Source organism: Balearica regulorum, chromosome 7 (assembly GCF_011004875.1).
Source record: "Balearica regulorum gibbericeps isolate bBalReg1 chromosome 7, bBalReg1.pri, whole genome shotgun sequence".
Taxonomy (NCBI): domain Eukaryota; kingdom Metazoa; phylum Chordata; class Aves; order Gruiformes; family Gruidae; genus Balearica; species Balearica regulorum.
This window is the reverse complement of record NC_046190.1, coordinates 27,085,462-27,107,981: the sequence shown is the minus strand read 5'-3', so window position 1 is coordinate 27,107,981 and position 22,520 is coordinate 27,085,462. Positions and strand designations below refer to the sequence as shown.

Here is a 22,520-nt window from a genome sequence, read left to right as displayed (position 1 = left end):
TCTGCTTTTAAATAGAGCACTAATTGGAGCACATTTCAGAGTTCAAGAATGTATGACCTCCAAACTGTTCTGAGGATGCACTTCAGTCATTTAAATCCATTTGTCTTCCCATAACATTTATTAAGAAATTAGGTCTGAATTGGTCATATACACTTCATCAGAGGAAAAAAAAAATCCACCACGCAAAAACTGAACTCACCTATGTTTTTGTACGTCTTATTTCAGCCTTTACTCTACCCCTCCCGATCCCTTTCCTATATGTAACTGCAGAATGTATATATTTGGGTGGAAGTAACATATCTATACAGAATACACGCAGTAAGTGGTTACATATGTTAGCTGTGATCATAGAGAAAAAAATTTCAGGCCAACTAAGTCACTCCACTCCTCTGGTACGAAAGGTCCATCCAAATGGAAAAGCTGGATCCAACTACCTGGCACTCACCTGATGTGACTGCAACGCACAGATGTCTCTCAAAGCCAGAGACAGGATCCTTACTGTTGAAAGCACGAGGCTCCAGTCACTCAGGAATTGGGGAATTAAAAAAAAAAAAAAAATCCAACAGCAAAACAAACAAAAAGAACCTCAGAGCCACCGCACACAAAAATCCCATACGACCAAAAACTTGAAGCTTCCTCCATTAATCATTATCCCGTTTTTCTTAATACTGGAGAAAAAAATACTTTACTGGCAAGCTGGGGGGGGGGGGGGGGGGGGGGGGGGGGGGGAGGGAGGAGAAAGTATTTTTCTTTCCAAACCTACCACAGCGAGAGGACATTTAAGCTATAATTGCTCTTAGATTCAAAACAGATTCACATCCCATCCTCAGATGATGTCTTTAGGATCTGCTCACTCACGCGTCTATGTATGGTCCTTCACTGACAAACAACCTGACTCCTCGGCTTGTGCAACTTGCATTACTCATAGGAAAGCCTTGGCAGAGGCAGGCCAGCATATGTTAATTACTGGGTGGCATTATAATAGGTCTAACATCTTGTTTCCCATCCAGGGTTTTAAAATAAATGGAAACAACAATCTCTTTGGATACAAAAGTATGTATTTTTGTATCTCAGGCTAAAAATACTCTACTTTAAAAGCACAAATAGATCAACCGCCAGAGAATTCCTGCCTCTTCAGTGTTTCTTTTGGGGGGGTTATTCTTATTAAACAAAGCCACCAGGCAATCTTTAAGAGAGGTTAGCGTACGTGCATTCGTCTTTCATTTCCTACAAATTATCCTTAAGTTGGGTGTAATAGTGAAAAGGGGAGCTTGACTCCCCAATCTTTTGTTTCTTCTATAAACAGTTTATCAGGTCAAGCTGGCTACCAGTTTCTACAGCAAAATAAAGCATAAATTCACACACACTGAGGAGCATGAATAGAGCAAAGATATACTTAAAAATATATTTTTCACATGACAGGGGATAGATACTATGTTTCTTCATTTTATGATTTAATACGCTGCTAGGACAAGATGCTGGCAACATTACAAGTATTTTTGATTTACATTTCTCTTTACTGAGAAAGAGGCATTGAGGGCCATGGCTGCAATTTCAGACAAAGGACTAAGACTCTACACTGACATGCTGTTTCTTTTTGGGTGACCAAATTCAGAGTTTTAAATCTGAATTTCAAATCATCTGACACCATAAAACTGCCAGAAACATCAGAAGTTTTGTTGAAATTTTCAAAACACTAACATTCTAAAAATAGGCGCTGGTACAAGACTTTCTTTCACAAAAGGTTTTGCAAGAAGTTCGTGCATCGAATAAATAATTTATACACACATTTAGGATGCAAAACCTTTTAGAATACTGTGAAAACACTGCCTCAGAATTTTTATTTTTTAAAGCGATTAAGCCAATCCAACGTCCAAACTGTCGTGCAACTGTGACCAGAATCCTACCCGGCATCATGCTCTCCTCCCTCCTGACCCCGACTCCCCGCGCTGGGTGCTGCGCAGGCGGCGCTGGTCCCGGCTCCCCAAGGCTGAGCGCCAGCGAGGAGCAGACAGATGGTGGCCAATAAGGAAACCATCACGCCGTCTTAGTCACCGTGGCAGAGCCTGGGCACGGCACAATAGCAGCCTGACTCTCGACTACTTTACTCCTCATTTCAGCTCGTTAATGTTTACCTGCGTATGGCTAGTGCTCCCAGCTATAGGGCAAACAGACACAAGAGCTATATTAGGTGTACCAGTCCAGTGTCCCACAGGGCGGATGAGGACCCACCACAGCCAAGCATAGCGATGAAGCCAGATATCCAAACGTTACTAACCAGTGCACTAAACCCAGTGTACCAACCACCGCTCAGTGGGAGTGGTTATGCTCTGGGTTAGCTAAGAGGAAACACCCCAACTCTTCAAAACGGATGCTCCACATATCAATCAGTTATCAAAAGAAACCTCAACAGATGAATCCTAAATTTCACATATTTTTTTCTATTTATTTAGAGACAAAACGACCTTGATATTTTGCTTATGAATAAGACAAGCACAGTTCTGAATTTAAGGTGCCCATCTGCTTCCCCCCAGCCAGTTCCTCAAACCCAGGCTCTGATCCTCCAGCAGCCTCCTCTTCTTCCTCCACTCCCTTGCAGCCTCCACACCTCCCAGGCACCTGTCAACCAATTACTTTACAAACAACAATCTGCCACAAACACAAGTAGAATAATCACGATTGCAAATATTTTCAGAATCTATTTTAATCAAAAAGAGTCTGAACTGCTAACCATCCACAGCATGTCCTTTGCAAAGCCTTTGCGCAAAGAACCACCACTTCGCCCAAGCCTGCGCAGCACCGAGCACCATCTGGTCTACACCTCGGGAGGACCTTTCTGCCCTTCTCAACCTGTCCTGCTCCACAGCGAGAGCCACCAGCAGCGGTGCCCATTGCCGCTGCGCTCCCTGCTGCACAGACCTCGGAGGACAGGGCAATTTCATGTGAACTTTTTAAAATATTTATCTTGTGTCCTGTTGCTGACTCCTTCTGAAGTATAAACAAGGTCTGAATGGCCTTCCCTTTATCTGTAATTCGTACCCAAGGATCCCTTGGTATGCAAGGTTTGGTCTTGAAGGTAAGCGTCTATGCTGCTCAGAAAAGTCCGAGTACGGCATCTTTCATGTGTAAGCTGTATCTTTGTTAAACACCAGGATTAAGTATTTGTTATTAACAAACATTTCCAAGGGTTTCCCACATTTATTCTGCACTCTGTCACTCGCTGGTGACCAACTGCTGTCATAGTTTTACTTGTCCTTTTGTGAAGAATAACAAGGCCAACTGAAAGGGCGACTCCTGCGTTACACATGAACAAGCGGGTGCCCGCTGCAGAAGTGGGACTTTGTTTATCTGGGTTTCGAAGCCTTTCTGGGTATCCATCTTCCCACGCAACTCCTGTCCCCCCGCTGCTGCAGAGCCCAGAGCAGCTGGGTCACAGAGCCCCACGGTTTCTCCTTCCAGTCCCACCCCAAGGCAGCGATGAGGGTGAAAGCCAGGGTCTGGAGCAAGGCTGAGCCTCCCCCCGAGGGGTCCCCGGAGCAGCGTGAATCGTTGCGGCAGAGGCAGTTCAGAGCCAGCACCGCAGCCACAGCAAAGGCGAGGGCAGCCAACCGGGAAAGGACACACCACCCGTACGCTTACGCCGTCACAAAGCTGTGGGAAGAGGATGCAAGCCCAAATGTTTTAACTCGCAAGGCTGCTTTAACCAAGCCTTCGAAGGCTCCACTCGTGACCCGAAATAACTTCTCCTTACATAATACTGTTATGATTTTAATGTGCGAGATGTCAGAGTTTTACAGTGCCAAAAGCCAAAGCTATGCATTCAGTTGGAAAGTTAGTAGGGTCCCATGTCTAATGGTAACAAAATCCAGCTGGACTGCAACCCAACATTTCTTAAAACAGTGATGTAAATTTTGGGAGAAATCTCATACTTGAGAGGAGGACAGGAAAAGATAGGAGTATAGTTCCCGAAGCAAATTTCCTAAAGAAAGACTGATAGCTTCTTTAAGTCTCGCCAGCTGAGATGCATCAGAGTAGAACTCTTCGAAGCAAGAAAGGACTTGTGAATGGGACGAAGCCGAACACTAGTTTGTAGAGAAACAGCCTTGCGAGTTCACCACACATTGAATTCACATTTTCAGTCCCAGAATTGCTACCCACGTTTTCACACAGGTACCCACTGCAACTCGGTGTCTTGATTTTCTGTGAAAGAGAGAGTATCTATATCTCAGCGGCAAGGTGGGACTTCATGGATTTGTAAAGCACCTGAGGAATAGCAAACTGAACATGCAGACAGTCAAGATCCCAAGAGCATTTCCAGGCCGACAGTTCACTGGCCCAGAGTCTTTTTAAGAACAAGCATTCCAGTCTTCAAAAAAAATTGTTTAATCAAATGTAAAGTGCATCAACCTGTGCTAAGTGGAGGAGGGAAGAAAAGCTTTCTTTGAAAAGGCTTGGGGGAAGCATTGGGTTGCCATAAGGGAGGCCAACATAAGCTGTATACCAGCTGTAAACAAGTTAACTTCTGTGATCCCACTGCCGGGAAAAGGGTTATAAGAGCATTAAACAAACGCAGAATTTACAAGAAGGACACCAAGAGATTGGGTAGACTGCCTGACATCCACATCATTCTTCTTCCCCACTGCAAACCTGCGGGATAATAAACCCTTCTCTCTTTCGTATATAGACAGATATATAAACAAACTGCTCTTCCGAGAATTCAATGTCAACAAAGTCTCTACAACCGCTTTTTAAAGCTTTTCTCCTGCCTTTTTTTTTGGGGGGAGACAGACAGGGGGACGGATGGACACACGACGGGAGACAACCAAATGGGTCTTTCATTGACCTATGAATATATTATAGCTTTAAAATGAAAAAGTGTCAGTGCTTGTTTTCAAAGTAAGCTAGCTGCAGGAACTTGTATTTTAAGCAGAAACAGTCTCTAAGAAAATTTGTTTGTAAGGTTTTTTTGTCATTTACAGCAGTCAAAACTTTACATATATTTGCAATGCTAAGGAAAGACTAGGGTTTACGTTAAAGCAACAACATGCAAGGTTTTCAAACCATCTATGGGAGCATCTCACCTTCTGGCTGCGTGAACAGAAGTACCACTGAAACTGGGCACTGGGGCAGCCGGACGGGGAGTTTCTCTTGCTTCCTCGGGAGAGTGACTGTAGGTATGGGTCCTGCAACTGACGACATGAGCCTTTCCTCACTCTCAACTCAACCTTTTTGTGGTGAGGCTTTTTCCCCCCCGTCACACACACGCACCTCTAAAATAACCAAAGGCATATGGTGACCTTTGAGCTCGAGGAGGCACATCTACCAGGTGAGTGTTGGACAACAACCCAAAGCACGCCCAAGAGAAGAGTGTAGGCGAAGGGTCTAAGCTTCAGCAATACACTAAAGAAAACTTTTAAGAAACCTTACAAGTTTAAGATGATTTCTACCTTTGGCAAGGTAGACTGGGGAAAACCCTCCTTCCGAGCATGAGTGCGAGACCCAGGGAAGTCCAATTTCAAACCCTCTCATGCGCCAGGTGCCCAGCAGTAAGTCAGCCTCGACATTGCCCTGCACTGTTCCCCATCCCACGATGCCCTTCTTTACACAGTAAGCCTGTATTTGATTAGTTCGTCTGGTTTTGGAATGGGTGTTCCAAAACAAGAGAGGAAGAGAAACCTGCACTTCAGAATTTACTGATGAAGAGACAGGAGCAGCCTAAAAGGCTCTGCTGTTCTCAGAGGGAATCAGGAATACAGCCAAGAAACAGGCAGATATTCATCAAGGGAACTGTTTTTGCTACTAAATGGCCAATTGAAGCCCCTACTATTCTGTCATATATCTATGTCACTGCAGCCCCAATAAATAAACCCTTCTGATTAGTTATGAGACTATCTAGAAATCTCCAAGAGATGGATACCATTCACTTTGCCAGCCAGTCAATCGTTGCAGCTCTGCAGTCTCCAAGGAAAAATAAATAAATTTTAAAAAATCCAAAAGACAACTCAAACTTGTTGTCAATGTATTTCTTCAAATCCTCAAGCATGTATGTTTTGCAAAGGTGGCAAATGATCTTTTACAGGTAAAAAGAGCTACAATATGAGTGGGACAGAGTTTATCTACATTTGTACATTAGATGCACTTCGCTTTCTGTAGTGAACCCTGTCCTGACCAGACTGACTTCCAAATTAAGTCACCAGAAGACTTTACGGGTTGCCAGACACAGAGTTTAGAACATCAGAACAAGAAAGATTTGAGACGACCACATGATGACGACAAACAACTCCCATGCCAGTTTTGCATGACACTATCAGATGCACAAAGTCTGTGGCTTCATTCTCACGCTTTGACGACACATTCATATTATCTATAGGTCAGAGTTGCTCCCACTTCTGAAGTCAGACCCACAGCAGTGCTGCTTTTCTCCGGGGGGGGGGGGGGGGGGGGGGGTAGGTGGACCTCAGACTAACCATGGTCTCTTGGTGTTCACAGCCAATACTGCCTACCAAGAAACTGGAATGTGGCTCTACAGGGAGAGGATAACACCACTACCTATGGATGAGGCAGCCAGAGGATAGCTTGTATAAGTTTCATAGGACTGGAGAAGGATGTGCTAGCATAAGGATTTCGGTTTTATAAATCAGCTCTCCACCATCTACTGACATATATGCCTTAAGTCAGGGAAGGAAAAAAAAAAAGAAAAAAGAAATAAAGTAAGAAACAATGAGCAGCAGGGGCAATCCAAATCCACGGTTTTATGACATTTCCACAGGTTTGTAACGTCGTGCATATTAATGGCTTTTGAGTGACTTTTTTTCCTCCCTCCCCCTCCATGTCGGGCCAATAACCTTCCTGCTTCACTTTGGGAATCAATTCAAAGCTGCTCCATAGAGTCAAAACAAATGCTGGCTTACCAAGGGATATACTTCCCACATTTATCTTAATGGAACGTTAACATGATAGCTCGTATGTGACTACCTCAATATTAATACACTAGACAAAATACAAACCAGCTCAATTTATTGAATTATCCATGGAAAGGACAGAAGCCTCTTTTCGAGCTTGGATATTTCATTAGATCCTAAACCTTATTTAAAAAAGCATCAACCTTCACCCCTTCCCTATTGGAAGGGACTGCGTTTGGCTGTTCCAGGATTCAGTACAGGAGTACAAGTTATTTCTTCCATCCTCTGCTACAAGTCTAAAAAGAATAAGCAACTGAAGGAAACTATAGGTGACCTGCATCAAATCATCACCTATGTAGGCCTTCAGAAGGGCAGGTTCTTTTAAGAATGAGTCACTCCCTATGGAGTAACATAATTTCTGTTGGCACTTACAGGAGAAATTAGATGGAAAGTGATTTTTTTCTGCCTAAGAACAACTTTCATGTTTCCACTAGATAACATAATACCCATACAAACTTGCCCTGCTCCATAAAGGGAAGGGTACTGGCACTGTACCTAAGCCAACAACCCTCACCTTTGCAGGCGATTTAAACTTCAGTGTATCTTAAACTACTGGAACCAAAAATAACACTTAACAAGTGTAAGACCATCTCCTACTCTCATAATACACTACTGCCTCCAACAGTCAAGCTGTAGAGATCCATTACAACCCATTGCCTGGACATTTCTCTTGCAGCCTATATCACCTTTAAAATATTCTAACGCTAACCAAGCTGAATGCTAATGATCATGTGAAACCCAATGGAAATAAAGAAATTGAGAATTGCTACAGAAGAAGTTTTTGCTTTTAGAAAAGTGGGGGGGGGGGGGGGAATATGACAAAGCAGCATTTCAATTTAGAAACCTTTTGGTTTTAAGCCAAAAACACCATTTTAAAACAGAAATTATTTCTAACACCAGTGACAGCCTCAACTTATCAGCAGGAAGCTTACATACACACACCTAAATTCAGTGAAAGAAAAACATACAATATTAGAGCAGGAGGTGTACCAGTTCCCATCGGTGGTGGTCTGCACTGATGTTCACTATGCTTTCCCATAAAGCACATCTAAATGGATTAAGAGGGCTCGTGTTCCTCGTCCCACAACCGTTGACAAGAACAGGCATAAACCAACTCTAAACTCCTCAGCAATATTCTTGCTGCTTTGCTGTAATACAGGATAGGATTTCACAAAAATTGGTCTAACTAGGAGTGAACAAATCAGCCAATTGCATAGTGGTCAAATTTGTTACCACAGGCATTAACTGCAGGTCCTACTTATTTATGAGAAACAGGCTTCCCAGGTAAAGCCGTAACAATCTCAGCTCACTGCCTCGGCAGCGTTTGATCACCCACGTTGTTACAGCAGCACGGCAGGCACCACGAGCTCCGGGCCAGCCACTACATCCATTTCTCATGGTCATGTTATCTTCTGCGCGACTGGAAAAAGGCCGGATCCCCATTGTCCTGAAGCCTATCAACAACGTTGTGGAAGGCAAAATTAATTCCAACTTTGTTTCCTTTCTGGGATCTATTTTTCTTCCTTTTCAGGAGAGAAACCAGGCTTTCCAGGCTGCTAGTACAAACATCAAGTTGCTAAAAAAACAGCCAACATTGTCTCCAACTATAGTATCAGTGATGTAACTGCCATCCGTGAGGGTTTGTGTGTTGTGTTTGGTGTTTTTCTTGTTTGTGGAGTTTTTTTGGTTTTGTTTGGGTTTTTGTTTTTTTCTTTCTTTTTCTTGACACAAAACCTTTGGAGCCTACAAAAGTGGAAGAGATTTGGGGTAAAGGGCAAGCAACTCCCAAGAAAAGTTATGAATGGAAATGTGCTACAAAGCCTCCTCTCCTTTCCACCCCCCATAACCACTGCTGATCAGGACAAATCTTTCAGATGATGCAGAAATTGATCTATTATCTTTTGTGGGTTTCTTAAAGTATTCTAAAAACAGAACTGTATGCCGCATTAAGATCACAGTTTTATTTCATCTCAGACAGCACAAAACACTCTCTGTATATATACACAGCAACTCACTTCTTTCCTGAAACAAAGTTTTCATTGATCCTTTGCCACAGACTCAATTATTGTTTCTAATCATGATCAACGTTTATTTAAGGTACTGCAGACTGTAAACAATGTAAACAATAAAAGCATCTGTCCACGTTGACATCAGTGTCATTGGCAGGTTAGATACCTATATTGACTGGTCCCGAGGGCGTTCTTTTTAAATTCTCAAAGCCCAAAGTAAATTTAAATTACAATTTACAGAATAATCTTCAAATCAGCCACCTTTTGAGATAGTGTCATCCTGAGCAGATAAAAATCACAATCTGCCAATTAAATCCCCGGAAATTTTTCATTGTTTTAAAATGTAATCCTAAAGACACCTTTTTAAAAAAAAAAAAAAGCTTGTGGGTTGTTTTTTTTTTTTTTTAATGTGGGAGATTCTGCAAAACTCCTGGTCCTCCTCACACTCACAGGAAAAATAGTCTTTTTGTAATTTGACAACTACAGATACACATGTAAAAAAAGCAGACATCAAGACATTTTAAGATGGCATTTAAAAAGTAAAGATAAAAACAAGAAAGGTCCTTAACTGTGGGATATTCAGAGGATTTCAAGTCATGTTTTCCATAGCCTCATTTTAAAAATAAGCAGCCTTTTCCTTCTCCTTCCCCCACCCCAAACTCCGAGGAAAACAGTCACCAAATGCACTCAACTAGCCTCAAAGTCACACGTGCTCCATTGCAGATCTTGCTTTCAATGTGTCTTTTGTTTGATGGCTGGTGTTTCAACATCCTCAACTTGAACAGAAAAAGGTCAGAGCGAGTCTTCTGGCATTCACAGACCTGCACCAGGCCCCGCCAAGAGAAGATTGATGCCGTACTACAGTTTCCCCCAGTCGAGAGAAGGAAGTGGAGGTTTGAATCCAAGACCAACTATGTTTTTTAGAAGAATCCTTATTCTCCCGTCAGCAGTGTTTAGTTTTGCTATATTCCTCTGCAAAACTTTTCTGCTGGTGCTGGTAATACTTCTGAGTTAGAGTTCTGCCACCGTGCTACAGCAGTGCCCCAGCATCACGACCTGAGCAGGTTCCCACCAGTAAGAGGTTTTAGCCACACACCCCAGCGTAGGGCTCGCTCTTCCCCCCCCGCCCCCCGGTTTTCCATCACCTCTGGGTTACCCCGGTGCCCTTACGCCTGCAGCCCTCGCCTTCGCTCCCCTGCCTGGGGAGGAGAGGCCGCACCATTAACCTTCCCGTGCGCAAGGCCAAGGTCCATATTGCAGCTAGAGAGAAGCTGTTGCTAAAGGTTCCTTAAAAGCTCTGGCACTTCAAGGCAGTTGGAACTACTCAACCAGAGCCGGGAGCCAAAGCTTTGCCACAGCATTAATGGGCTTTTGCCCTTTTAAATTTTATAAGCCTGTCGCCTTTCTGATGCGCGCAGTTTTATTCAGAGTCCTAAATGGCCATTTCATATTTAAAAGAAAGCTTGCATAGGTAGCACCCTAAAACTACCCCAGGTCATTCATCTCCCCCGCTCTCCTACTGTCTCTTAGGAAACCTTTGATAGAGCATTTGTTCAGGCTGCCAAGTTAAATCCTCTTCTCTCATGTCAATGCATTGAAAAAAGCAGTCAGACACCAGCTTCACTCAGGCCTGCCGAAGTAAATGGAGAAAACCAATTCCTCTGGCACTACAGAGCCATTAAGCCGTTTGCAGATTATTAACCGAAGCACAAAAATATACACCGCGCACAATCGGACGGCAATGCAGAGCTATTCCTTAAGTTCGCTTCAGTCTCAATAAACTGCCTATGTGGCTGCAATTTGTAATCATTTGTGCAGCTGCCGTAACTGTTTAGCGGGACCCCGACAACCCCAGACAAAAGCCGTTTCGCCGCGATGCGGGGGTCACGCTTCCACCGCCGGGCACATTTCACCTTTAGTAACCACGGTCACGGGGGTGCACTCGGAGGAGAAAACCCGAGCCGCCCCCCCAGTCCGGTGCCCCTCGTCGCAGCCTCCACGGTAGCACCAAAATTAAACTTTACACGTGCAAAACAAAGTTTACAGTCTAAAAAACCCGATTATAGTAACAACTTCCTCCCCCGGCACAAGCTGCCTTACTCCTTCCCCGCTACCGAGCCAGCCCAGAGCGCTATCCCGAGCGGCACGGGGGGAATAAAAGCGTGGCTGGATGGCTCCTATTTTTATGTTTACATTCCTGAAGTGTCTTTTAGCTGACTGCCATTCCCCCTCTCCCCGCGAGCAGCTCCGCCAGCCGCCCTGGAAGCGCTTCCCCCGCGCCCCTCGCACAAAGGCGGGCGGGCGGGCGAGCGGCAGGCAGCGGCGGCCGGGCCGGGCCGGCCCCCCCCCCCCGCCGGCCCTCTGCCCCCGCGCCCCCTCCCCTCCGCCCCGGCGGCTTCCTGGACAGATGCACCGGGGGGAGGGAGCGGAGAGAGGGAGGGGGGGCTGCTCCTTCCTCCTGCCTGGCGAGAGAGGCCCCGGTCCCAACTGGCTCTCAAAACCCAGACACAAGGAATTTACACCCAGGCAAGCTTCCCGGAGCCCGGAAAACAGGCGCAAGCTCCCCCACGCGTCTCCCCAGCCCAACACACGCGGCCGGGCACGCACACGCAGCCGGGCGGCCACGCACTCCCCGAGCCGCGGGGCTCCAACCCGCCCGCCCGCCCCGACGGCGCTCGCCCCGGCCGGGGGCAGCCACCGCCCCGGCCCCCGCAGCCCCCTTTGTTTTTGCGGCTGCTCCGACGCCCGCCCGCCCCGTGTCGCGGCTGCTACAAGTTAGACCCGGGCCGGGTTCCCCCCGCGGCCCCGCGGCCGGCCCGGGAAGGGCATTTCCCGGGGAGAGCCGCCTCCCCGCCGCCGGGCCCGGCTCCGCGGCTCCCCGCCCGCCTTCGCCCCGCTCCCCCGGCGGGGACAGCCTGCCCCTTTAAGAAGTCTCCGCACATTTTCTCCCCTCGCAGAATAAATATGTATTTTTCTTTTCCCCTCTACACCTATTTCCCCAGCGTGGCCGCTCCATTGTTTCTGCTCCGCCGAGACGCAACCCCTGCCCGGCCGCGAACGGGGAGGTGCGAGCAGGGAGCGCAAATAGACGCGAAACTTACCTACAGATTGCAAAGCAGCCTTGCAGCAGCAAAATAATAAGGAAGAAGGCAGGCAAAATCCTCTCTCCCCAACTGATTTGCAGCTCTACTCGGGTATTTTTAAATATATAAATTTTTTTATTCCCCCCCTTTCTTCCTTCTCCCCCCCCCCCGGCTTTTTCTTTCTTTCTCTCCCCCCCTCCTTTTTTTTTTTTTTTCCCCTTGCCCACAGACAGTGAAAAGGAGCTCAATGTTAGTGGGTGAGTAAGTGAATCAACTAGCAGAGAGCACAGCAAGTTGAAGTGTCAAATTACATTGGCTATTCTATTACCAAAGGGCCATGCTTTGTGGCTGCTGGCAAAATCTGTCCCAGATTCCTATCTGAAAGGGAGCTGCCTCCTACAGGGATGTTCTTTCCTTCGCCCTCTCCCTTTCCCTCTCCCCCCGCACCCCCGCACCACCCCGCAAATCACACAAAGTTAAAAATCTTAGATACGAGTTAAAATACAAATATTGTCTTACAGTATATTTTAAGGCGGGGATTCTCGGTTTAGTCTTCCTGAATACCAGGCACTCAGAAACCCTTCCACTCTGGAAACTGAAAGCGGGAGAATACCTATCCTCCCTTCTGTATTTTTGTGTTATTAAATAGGGGAAAACCACCCTGGACCCACTATACTCTGAAGCATGCGACGCTTCCGTCTGTACCGTGTTCACGGGAGAATTTTTACGGGGATGGGAGGAACTACCGGGCGGGCAGGGGGATTACAGGGGAACGCCGAGATATCCCGCTGCTCCGTGTATTTCACTTTAGGCGACACCCCCCCCCCCATTTATTGCCACCATCGCCGCCCTCGGGGCCGCTGTTATGTGCGGAGCCCAGAGCTCCCGCCACCCAGGTAGGAGCGGGGTCCTCCCGGGGGTCCCCGCCCGCCAGCGGGGCTCTGCCGGGGAAGCCGGGCGGGCGGGCGGCGGTGCCCGGCGGGGCGGGCCCAGGAGGCGGCCCCGCCGGCGGGGGGGGGGGGGGGGGGCGGGCTGGGCCGGTAGAGACCGAGCCCCCCCCCCGGCCGCCCTGAGCGCGGCCCGCGGCGCTAACAATAGGGCGTGGGTTTGGGGGTTGGTTGTCTTTTTTTTTTTTTTCTTCCCTCTTCTCCTCAGGAAATCCAGCCCAATTTCCAGGGAGAAAATAACAAGAAACCGTCCTTGTCTGACGAGCACCAATCTGCTAAAAAACAACTCCCTCGACTTCTCTTCCCCTTGATAAAACACTTCCAGGACAATCAATATTTTATGATGAGTTGTTAATAAGCCTAATATATTCACCCCTGCTCCAACGGGGCTTGTTAGATTATGCAATTAAGATAAGCAATTTAAACAGCACTGTGCAGCTCTTCGCTGGTCACATTCGTCTTGTTGTTGGAGGAGGAGAAAGATCTGGACTTTAAAGGGATGTCGGATCACTCGGGGAAAAGGGGGGGGGGAATATATTTTTTTTATTTTTTTAAATGCATGCAGCCGGAATCGCGTGTTAATGTCGCTCTCCACACCGGTAACCCCGCGGGCCTCCCCGGGGAGCGCTTCCCACCCCCCCGGTTCCGACGGCTACCGCTGATTTACGTACTGATTTGCATGGGGCGGTTCAGGCGCGGGGACGGCGGCGAACGGGGCTGCACCGCCCGCCCGCTCCCCCCCCCCCCCCGCCCCGAGGGCAGCGCCCCCGGCGCGGCCCTCCGCCCCCCTAATTTACGCCTTCGTGGCTTCCCCAGAAAAACTCTCCCTGCCGCTGTTCCCTCTCCTCGCAGCCGGCCCTCGCTCGCCTCGGGGCTGCAGGGGCGACCCTCCGTGCGTGCCACCCAGCCCCAGCCCCGCCGCCGCCCCGAGCGAGGAGGCAGCGCGGCGGCCCGCCTCCCGCCCCGGTAACCGCTGTGGCGGCGGGGGGGAGCCCCGGGCGGGCAGCGCTCCCACCACCACCCACCCCCGCGGGGGTGGCCAGCCGGTGGCGGCCGGCGCGTCCCGCCGCTCCGCCGCTGCGCTCCGGCTCCGCGTTTTGCGTGCGGCCGCGGTGTCAGCCGGGGAGCGCCGAATAACAAAGACAAGTTTGAGAGCAGCCGCCGCCGCACAGGCTGCCAGTGACGTCAGGGAACAATGCTGCTGCCAGCCAGCCCGCCCCGCGCGCGCCCGCCGCCCCTTAAAGGCGCACGGCCGCCCCGTGGGGCGCTGCGAGGGGCCCCCGCGGCCGGGGAAGTTGGGGGAACGCGTGTACCGGGCGTCCTCTCTCTGTCCCCCGTCCGTCCGTCCGTTCCCCCCCCCGCCGGCGGGTCCCTCCGGCACACGGCCCGCCCGGGCGGGGAGCGGCGCCGAGTCTCCGTGTCACGGCTCCCTCCCTCCTGCGCCGTGCCCCGCGCGACCCGGCACCGCCTGGCCGCCTCCGCCACTGACGCTCCCTTCAGCTGCCTGAGTGACGCGGGGACCGCCCGGGCCGGAGCCCTCGGCCTCTGCCGTGCCGGGCCCCCCCGTCCCCCGCGAGGGCCGCGGCTGCGAGGGCCGCGGGGAGCCGGGTGGGCTGCAGCCGCCTCGGCCTAAGGCCCGGGGGCAGGTGCGGCAGACGCAGGCCCGCTGCCAGGTGTCACAGATACGAGCCCTGCTACCCGCCAAGGGAGGGTTGTTACGTTTTGGGGTCTTTTTTCTCCCTCTTCCAAAGGTCCGGGCCCTCAGGGGCCACATAATGACCGAGCAGCACAGCCCCGGGGACAAGGACCTCCACACGGAGCCCTTCCAGCCGGTTTTGGCCAAGATGCCACCCTCAGCCGCTCCCGCAGTGACCCCCTTGCCTCTTCCCTCTCACCGCACGCTGCTCTCCTCCGAGACCCCTGCCAGCCTCAACGATTTTAACCCGCAGTCCACAGACCAGAACAGTGGATACTGTTCAGTCAATGCCACCCATAAGTCATTCCACTCCTGCACAGCGTTTGATGTCCATTATTAAAACAAAAGGCTGGGTTTATTCAGCACCTAAGTAACCAACAGTGGCACTGTAGCAATACAAGTCATTTCCTGCTAATCACACAGATGGCATTGTATCATACCTTAATAGTAAGTTAATTTGCAATTAATACTTTAAGGCATCAGTTTGGTAAGGTGTCAAAACTTCTATTGTAGACACAGGCAAAGTCAAGCAGTAGGGTTGATGTTTTATGGCTTCAAACCATCTTACAGGCATACAAGATTAGAAAATTAAACATATCTCTGTGCAGAAAAGCAATTACAAGGGCATGGCTTGTCCACTGTATTTAAGCGTAACTTCTACTGATGTCATCCAGGCAGAAAACAGATTGGTAATACCACATTTACTTTTTCAAGCTTTTTGTAGTTTTGCTGCAGAATACTTTCCACATCACAACATCATGCAGGATTTACCAGCTGCATCATCCTGCCATCTTTCAGAAACTCAGTTGCTTGATCAGTACATGGCTAGGAAAATAAAGGTCTCGCAGGAAGTAAGTTTGGTGGCATAGCAGGTGCCATTGTGCCCTCTCTCTGCTAAATCCATGTTTGCTGCACACCGTTCGGGGCACCAAAGGGGCTGGAAGCAACAACCTGTCCGGAGGGCATACACACCTGCAACAGCCTTGGCCACTTGCAGTCATGAGCGATCAGACAGCGCTTCCAGTGACAGCACATGTTAACTGGTGTCACGGCCAGATCCCAACTGCTACGCCCGCTGTACAGAGCCCTTCATGTTCTCAGTCACAGGAGACATTCCTCATTTCCTCCATAGACCGCATTAGTCACCCGCTAGGTTTTGGCCCAAAAGCGGTTGCAGCAGTCAGTTTATCTGGTATGTTTATCAGTTCGTTTGTAAATTAAATTTAACTCTCTAAAAATTAGGAGAGCCTTAGTTTTCTCTGACCTGTGCCGATATGATTCATGAAATGAGAAAGGTGGCTCTAACCCATGTTGATGGGCTTTCTTTCAGGCAGGGACCAGGCTAATCCACAACAAAGAACTTTTATAGCTGCTCCAGTTCACTGCCAGTTGCCTGCTGGGGCATAAAGGGTGGACTGGCCACTTGGACTGAAAGAAGGGGTTAGAAGTTTTGACATATGGCAGGGCTGGCTTAGGTTATTCAGTGTTGTCCCAAGAGCACCCCTGCAAAGAAAGTGCTCAATTACGCTGATCAGCCTAATTTTCCAACTCCATTGCAACGTCCTGACATTTTGCAAAGCAAAAGCAGTATTTGCAACATGATCAAGGATTAGGCCCTTTAAGTGACAAGGCTGCTTTTTGCAAATGAGTGCTCTCGCCAATTTTGAGATGGAGAGTTGTTGAAACTAGCCTTAAAAAACAGAAGCTGCGCAAGCTTCCGCACATGATCTGGGATCCCGGCTTAACAGCATTTTGCTGCTGTAGTAGTGAAGCCATCAGCAAGCAGGCAGGCAGGCAGACAGTTATCCACGTTATTCCACACTCTGTGGTGGGCCTGTCCACAAGGGATTAGACCAAATCTGCTAACCTCATTTCTGTTATATAACCTAAGACAGATCTGAACTCTTTTCTCCAGAGGATTGCATGTTAAACCAGAATATCACCTCCCCCTAACCCTCTTCAGCTGTAGTTCAAGTTAGGTTTTGCTGCTATCATAATTCATACTGTACCGTAATGAAAATGGAATTGATTGAGATGACATGTAGACATTGTGTCTAGACATACTCAGGTTACTTGTATACAAGTTTTATCAGGTAACTGCTATCAGCGCAGCTTTTTGCAGTGTAGGGTTTAGTGCAGACCATGGAGACCAAAGGGAAGTAAGTGCTTCGATGGCAAGTCCACACTGAGCTATTGGGTGCTATAGCCATTAGTAACTAAGCTGCCTGGTTTGAGAGCTAACTCAAGTAAGCTCAACATGGACTGCAGGTACAACACGCACAAAAGACTGCCTATGATCAGTGCCGGTTTCACAACAGGGTCTGACATCAACATTGCTTTTCTTGTAGCTGTTTGCAGTAGTCATGTCACAGTCACACGCGTGGCACCACCACACCTGCTGCTCCCCGGATACACGTTTTTGAAGTCTTCTGAGCCCTCGTGGAACTGTTCATCCATCACCACAGATCTCTGTTCTACTCTTCTGTCATAACCCATGAGCTTATCTCATGCAAATGCTTACTCAGATCAATAGCTATGCTGAAGATTAGCTAATATAGCCTCAGAATGGGGGAGAACAAGTCTTTTTTCGACCTAGCAACAGCACAGAATGCCAGGAATAATACTACTGGATGCAGTTAAATTGCACCAGTGTGAAAGTGAGATGAAGTCAGACTGTACACGTTTCACCATGCAGAGTGAGATACTGGTACAGTTTATTGAGGACTATGTCCTTTTTTTTTTTTTCCGTTAATAGTATGGGAAAGAAAATAGGGTTTCTTTGGGTTCCTAAATAGAGATGAAATTGCTATGCAAAGACATCAAGGAAATTTGCAGTTATGCAACTGGAGTCCTAGAGGAAAAAGTAAACAATTTTACTAAGGAAAACAAATTGAAAACAATTATGAGACATTAAGAGGGAAGTGCCTGGAGGTTTGGCCTTTTTCTTTTTTTTCCCTTCCCTTTTCCTTTCGAGGCCTGAAAACATTTGCATATTGTCTTGAATTTGATCCCTCTTTGGTCTTCCTCAGCCTATGCTGTTTAAGTCACATAGTCGTTCATGACTAAAATGAGGGACTGGATTCCTCCAAAGGAGCTTCATGCAACAGGGAAGGAAAGGGGCATCATCAAGGCATTTTATAGTCACTGGAGGAAACGCATGTTGTCTTTTATGGGACTTTACACTCACACCTCCTTTTACAGTCATTCTTTCTGAACCAACCCACTATTTATGACGGTCTTCTGCAAATTGTGCCATGCACTCAGAAGCCTAAAACTCTTCTAGGGGCTCTTCAGGGTGCCATGGTAGGGCAACGCATACACTTAACAACTCCCTAGTCTTGCGAACACAAGACCCAAGTAATTATGACTCTTGAGTAACCACTGAGCAACTTTGCACCCGTGGCTCAGGTATACTCAGAGAGGGACCAGAGCTGTAGTTTACAGCATTGTACTCAGCCTTCACATGCACACCATGCTGGATTAAGCAAGGTGATTTGAGTAGTTTGGCAAAAAGAATAAAGACTTAAAAAATATGATTTAGGTAGATAACACTGAAATCCAGGACGTATGCCTTCAAGAGTCAAGGGTACAGCTTAAAAACAAAAACAAGCCGAAAGAGTAGGAAGAAAATGTGCTTATACTGAAAAGGAACTTAACATATGCAAGCTGAGGAAATACAGCGTTGTAAACGTGCTATTTATATAGTGCCAAAAGTATACTTTTATGGGGACGTAAACATTAGTCACCCCAGTGCATACAATCTTTCCTTCTAAAGAAGATAAAGACACTGCTCTGTCAGAGCCTAATCAAAGTCCAAATTCAAGAACCAGGTACATCTCAACTTTGAGAAATCTCAAATCAAAATTGGTCTGGGATGAAGTCACTCGACGCGTGCAAACCTTACCCATAAAGCAAATAACTTCCAAACATTGCAGCTGAGATTTGTAAATAGGAACTTTAGTCACTTCTGTTGTTGTTCAACTCTTTTCTAGCTACACCATACAGTTTCAGGAGGAAAAAGTGAAAAAGAAAACAAAACCTTATCCAAGTTTAAACTCAGGGGAATATATTCAGGCAGAACATAATTAGCAAAGCTGGAAGATAGCCAGAGCGCTATGTGCAACATCATGTTCTTACAAAAAAAATACCCAAGGATTTTGAATGACCGCAAACATCAGGACCTTATTTTTCATCTGCTCTACATAATGCAATCAGGTAACCTTACGTAAAACCAGACGTGCACATAACTACCTTGAGAGCATTTCACTTGTATGGTAGCAGACATGTCCATGGTGGGGATTCCTCTTTCACAGGTGATAGAGGAAATACTACTCTGTCTTTCTAGCATTTGACTACCTACTGCCAGATTTTGACAATTAAGTAGGTCTTCTTTTAGCCTCACTGAATTTAATGGAGAAAGGTAATGGGATTTGAAGAACAACAAATGCAGCCATGTGTAGAGCATGAATGTTGAACTCCAAGTCCTACTACTGTTTCTTCCCTTGTTTTCAGCTCTTATCTGACCCAGTCAGGAGACAGAGGTAACAAATAACACCAGCACCAAGTGGAGAATTCTTGGGCTGAACTCCGGTCTGAGTTTGAGAGAGAGATTTTAGTCTAAACTAGCCAGCCTGACAACGTGAAAGGAGAGCAAACGACAGTAAAATAAGATGTTATTGTAAGGACAGCGAGGACTGCTTTGTATCAGACAGAGCTTGCCAGAACATTATAATGCTTCGTAACACAGCTAATCATGCTAAATAAAATGTAGCCTTAAACACACTTAGGACTAGATTCTCAACGGGTCCTCCCATTTAGCATGCAGCATAATTTATTTTTTTTTCCTAACCAACCGTATTTTGTACCACAAGGGATGGTTAATACAATTTTAGAAGAAGAAAAAATAAATTCATAAAATATGAATAAATAACCATAAGTTGTTTACACAAATAAACATTCTGGGGTATGGGATTTTATTCAGTAATTGCCATATTGGTCATAAAACATGCCTGAGAGCCCAAAGTATTACTTTATCGCATTTAGGAGCAACAATTAGCCTCTCAATTTTTCACTGCTTTAACAAACAGTATGGTTTTTCTACTCTCCAAGAAGAGGTAAAAACCAAAACAAACTCCGTGCTTTTCCATGTGGCTGTACACTCCACAGGCATATGTGCAAGTGGCACAAAAGACCGCCAAGGCTTGAACTGTGATCTGATAAGTGTAGGAAACAAAACAAAACCCAAGCAATTTTCCTTCCTATTCTGGAGGACTACACAGGGCAGAGGGAGCAGTGAAGAATTTCGTAATAAGACTCTCTCACAAAAGTACCACAGGCAAGAAATTCCTTACAGTTGAATAGGAGAGTAAGTACAAAACTGAAGACAACAGGAAGAGGTGTGGTCCCTAATGCATCATTTGCTGTATTTTATTGTCCGTGAGCCAAGAGAAGTAGAAGGCCACTGAAGTTCCTAGAGAACAGAAGAGCCCAGAGAACTACTGAACAAGCTTCTTCACGCTTGGGATTTTTACATTAAATACTTCCTATAAGAAAGGAAGTGTATGTTTTGCAAGAGAGCATTCATGAGCTGAACACCTCCCCCACCCCCCATCTTAATTCAAAGATTAATTAATATAATTAAGAGATTTGGAAACACTTGATTTTCCCCAGTAGTAGACACACAGGTAAACATGACAGCCAAGGGGTACATCAAGAGGACTCCAGCCGTGCAGATGCTTGTAACTGGAGGTAGAGTGCAGATGTGATAGAAATTGGGGAATTATATTTAGGTGAACTACAGATCTGATACAGGATGTAGATACTGATGCAGCACAGTTACCTCACAATTTGGATAATTAACCCATGGGTAATCAAGAATTGATGGTATTATGCTAACTGCAGAAGCTACTGCATTCTGAAAGCATTGCTGGGAATATCTATCTTGTATTTTCATCTCACTAGAACTCTAATTTGGACAGCTTATTGACCTACTTTCAGTATGTCACTGCTTTCAGCGCGTTAACTCCCCCATCCCCACTCACGGCTATTTCAAATAAAGGCAAGAAAAAGACAGAACTACAGATGTTGCTTGTGCATACAATCAATGCATCCCTCCCCCACTAAAGTTTTAATAAGGATTGTTAGTACATCATTGTAGCTGGTAATTGTGTAGGTACACATGGTAATTGCATGTATTTGCACTAATTATGTAAATGCACAATAATTAAAGCTCCAGGGTTTTCATGGTAAATTTTTAAGACACTCACGGATTTGTCATGGAAAAAGTGTCAGTCATGTAACCTAGTGGGAAAGGGGAGGAGGAAGCTCAGGAGAACATGCTTCTTAAAATACAGAGATTTTTACATAAATAAGTGGATAGAGGACACTACTTCATTATCAAACACAGCTGTCATGCCTGGGCACAGTTTCTTTCAGAGTCTCGTACAAGACTTTTAAAAAAAAAAAAAAGCTAGAAAAACTCCCGAAACACATTGAGTTTTCATGGTATGCTAAAACTAAAGATGAAGTCTCCCCCCACTTTCTCCACTTAATATCCCAGCTTTTCCCATTTAGCAGGAGGAGAAATGCATTTGTGCTCTCTCTCGGCTGTCTGGTGATCACTCACTAATATTAGCAGTTTGCTCCCCCTCCCAGCAGCCTTATCACGCTCCACTGAATGCGTCAGTGGAAATACCACGGCGCTGCTTGGATTGGGATCGATCTCCCCAGCATGGTGTGCTGCCTTAGTGCAGGAGCCCTACACTGGAGGTTCAAGTTGCTTTTGTCATGGGGTTTTCCCCCTTTTTTACCCTCCCTTAAGACTTCAGCCATTCCCCTCACCCTGAAACCTTTAGAGGTGAACTTGCAGGTTTCCTCTGGGGAGCACCCAGACCTTCAGCACGCCAGGCAGGAGCTGCCCGTGCTCCCCACCTCACCACGCTGCAGCCCAAGGCTGAGCATGCCACAGCACAGCTGCTCACCAGAGCCTTTGCTGCTGTGCTCCGTGGGTATTTAGGGTCCTGGGGAATTAACTACTCCTTAATGACTTCAGGCACATGAAGGAAACACGGCTTTGGAAACACGCAGCATACATCTTCTCATACCAAGACAGCAGATAGGGACACGCGTTGTCCAGCTGTTTAGCTGTTTTAAATCCCCTCCAACAGCAAACCTGAGCAGCTTCCTAAAGCAATCCCATTATCCTTGTGCCAGGAGCACAAGGGGCTGTTAAAGAAGCACAGCAACATAACATAAGGTGCTAGGAATTCAGGGCACTACTAAGCATTCCACACTGAAAAGCTTTTCATTTCAAAACATTGTTTGAGATTTTATGATCACTGAAATCAAGTACTAATTTTTTAGTCACTGAGAAGCATCTGCATTCATAAAACTTAAACTACTTGGAAAGCATCAACCAGACTTGTACTTGATGCAAAAATATTCTTTACACCACCACCCCCATTTGCTTTGGGCTGCACTTGTTTGTCCCCATGGCACAGCTGCAGTCTCACTTGTTCACATACAGCTACCCATCTTCACTCTCGGACACCTCAACAGATAGTGCGAGAGTTTTAAGCTACCAAGACCTAACAGCTTAAGCCAAGACACAAAAAAGAGCTTCCTCAGGATTTGCAACAAAGCTTCAAGAAGATTTCCAGCACTCATAACCACACATTGTTGCTTCTTTAAACCTGACCCTACATACATGAGTCAAAAATCTCCATATCCATAGCAGCTTCCTTTACTGCACCCCAACATGACACCAGCCATGCTTCTTACCTGCAGGACTGAAGACAAGCCACTCTGGGGTAACAGAGGATACA

The 22,520-nt window shown here is 46.8% G+C and overlaps 1 protein-coding gene across 4 annotated transcripts in view; it reads right to left on the bottom strand.

The window, feature by feature from the left end:
* The window catches only part of ZMIZ1 (zinc finger MIZ-type containing 1), a 361,022-nt gene extending 348,669 nt beyond the window's left edge, over positions 1-12,353 (bottom strand). For 3 of the 4 annotated variants that reach the window (XM_075758629.1, XM_075758632.1, XM_075758631.1), the window contains exon 1: positions 12,073-12,353. The gene's annotated coding sequence lies outside the window, so the exon portion shown is untranslated. The remainder of the gene's footprint in view (positions 1-12,072) is intronic. The other variant, XM_075758630.1, reaches the window with a different exon arrangement.
* Between the last annotated feature and the right edge of the window lie 10,167 nt (positions 12,354-22,520).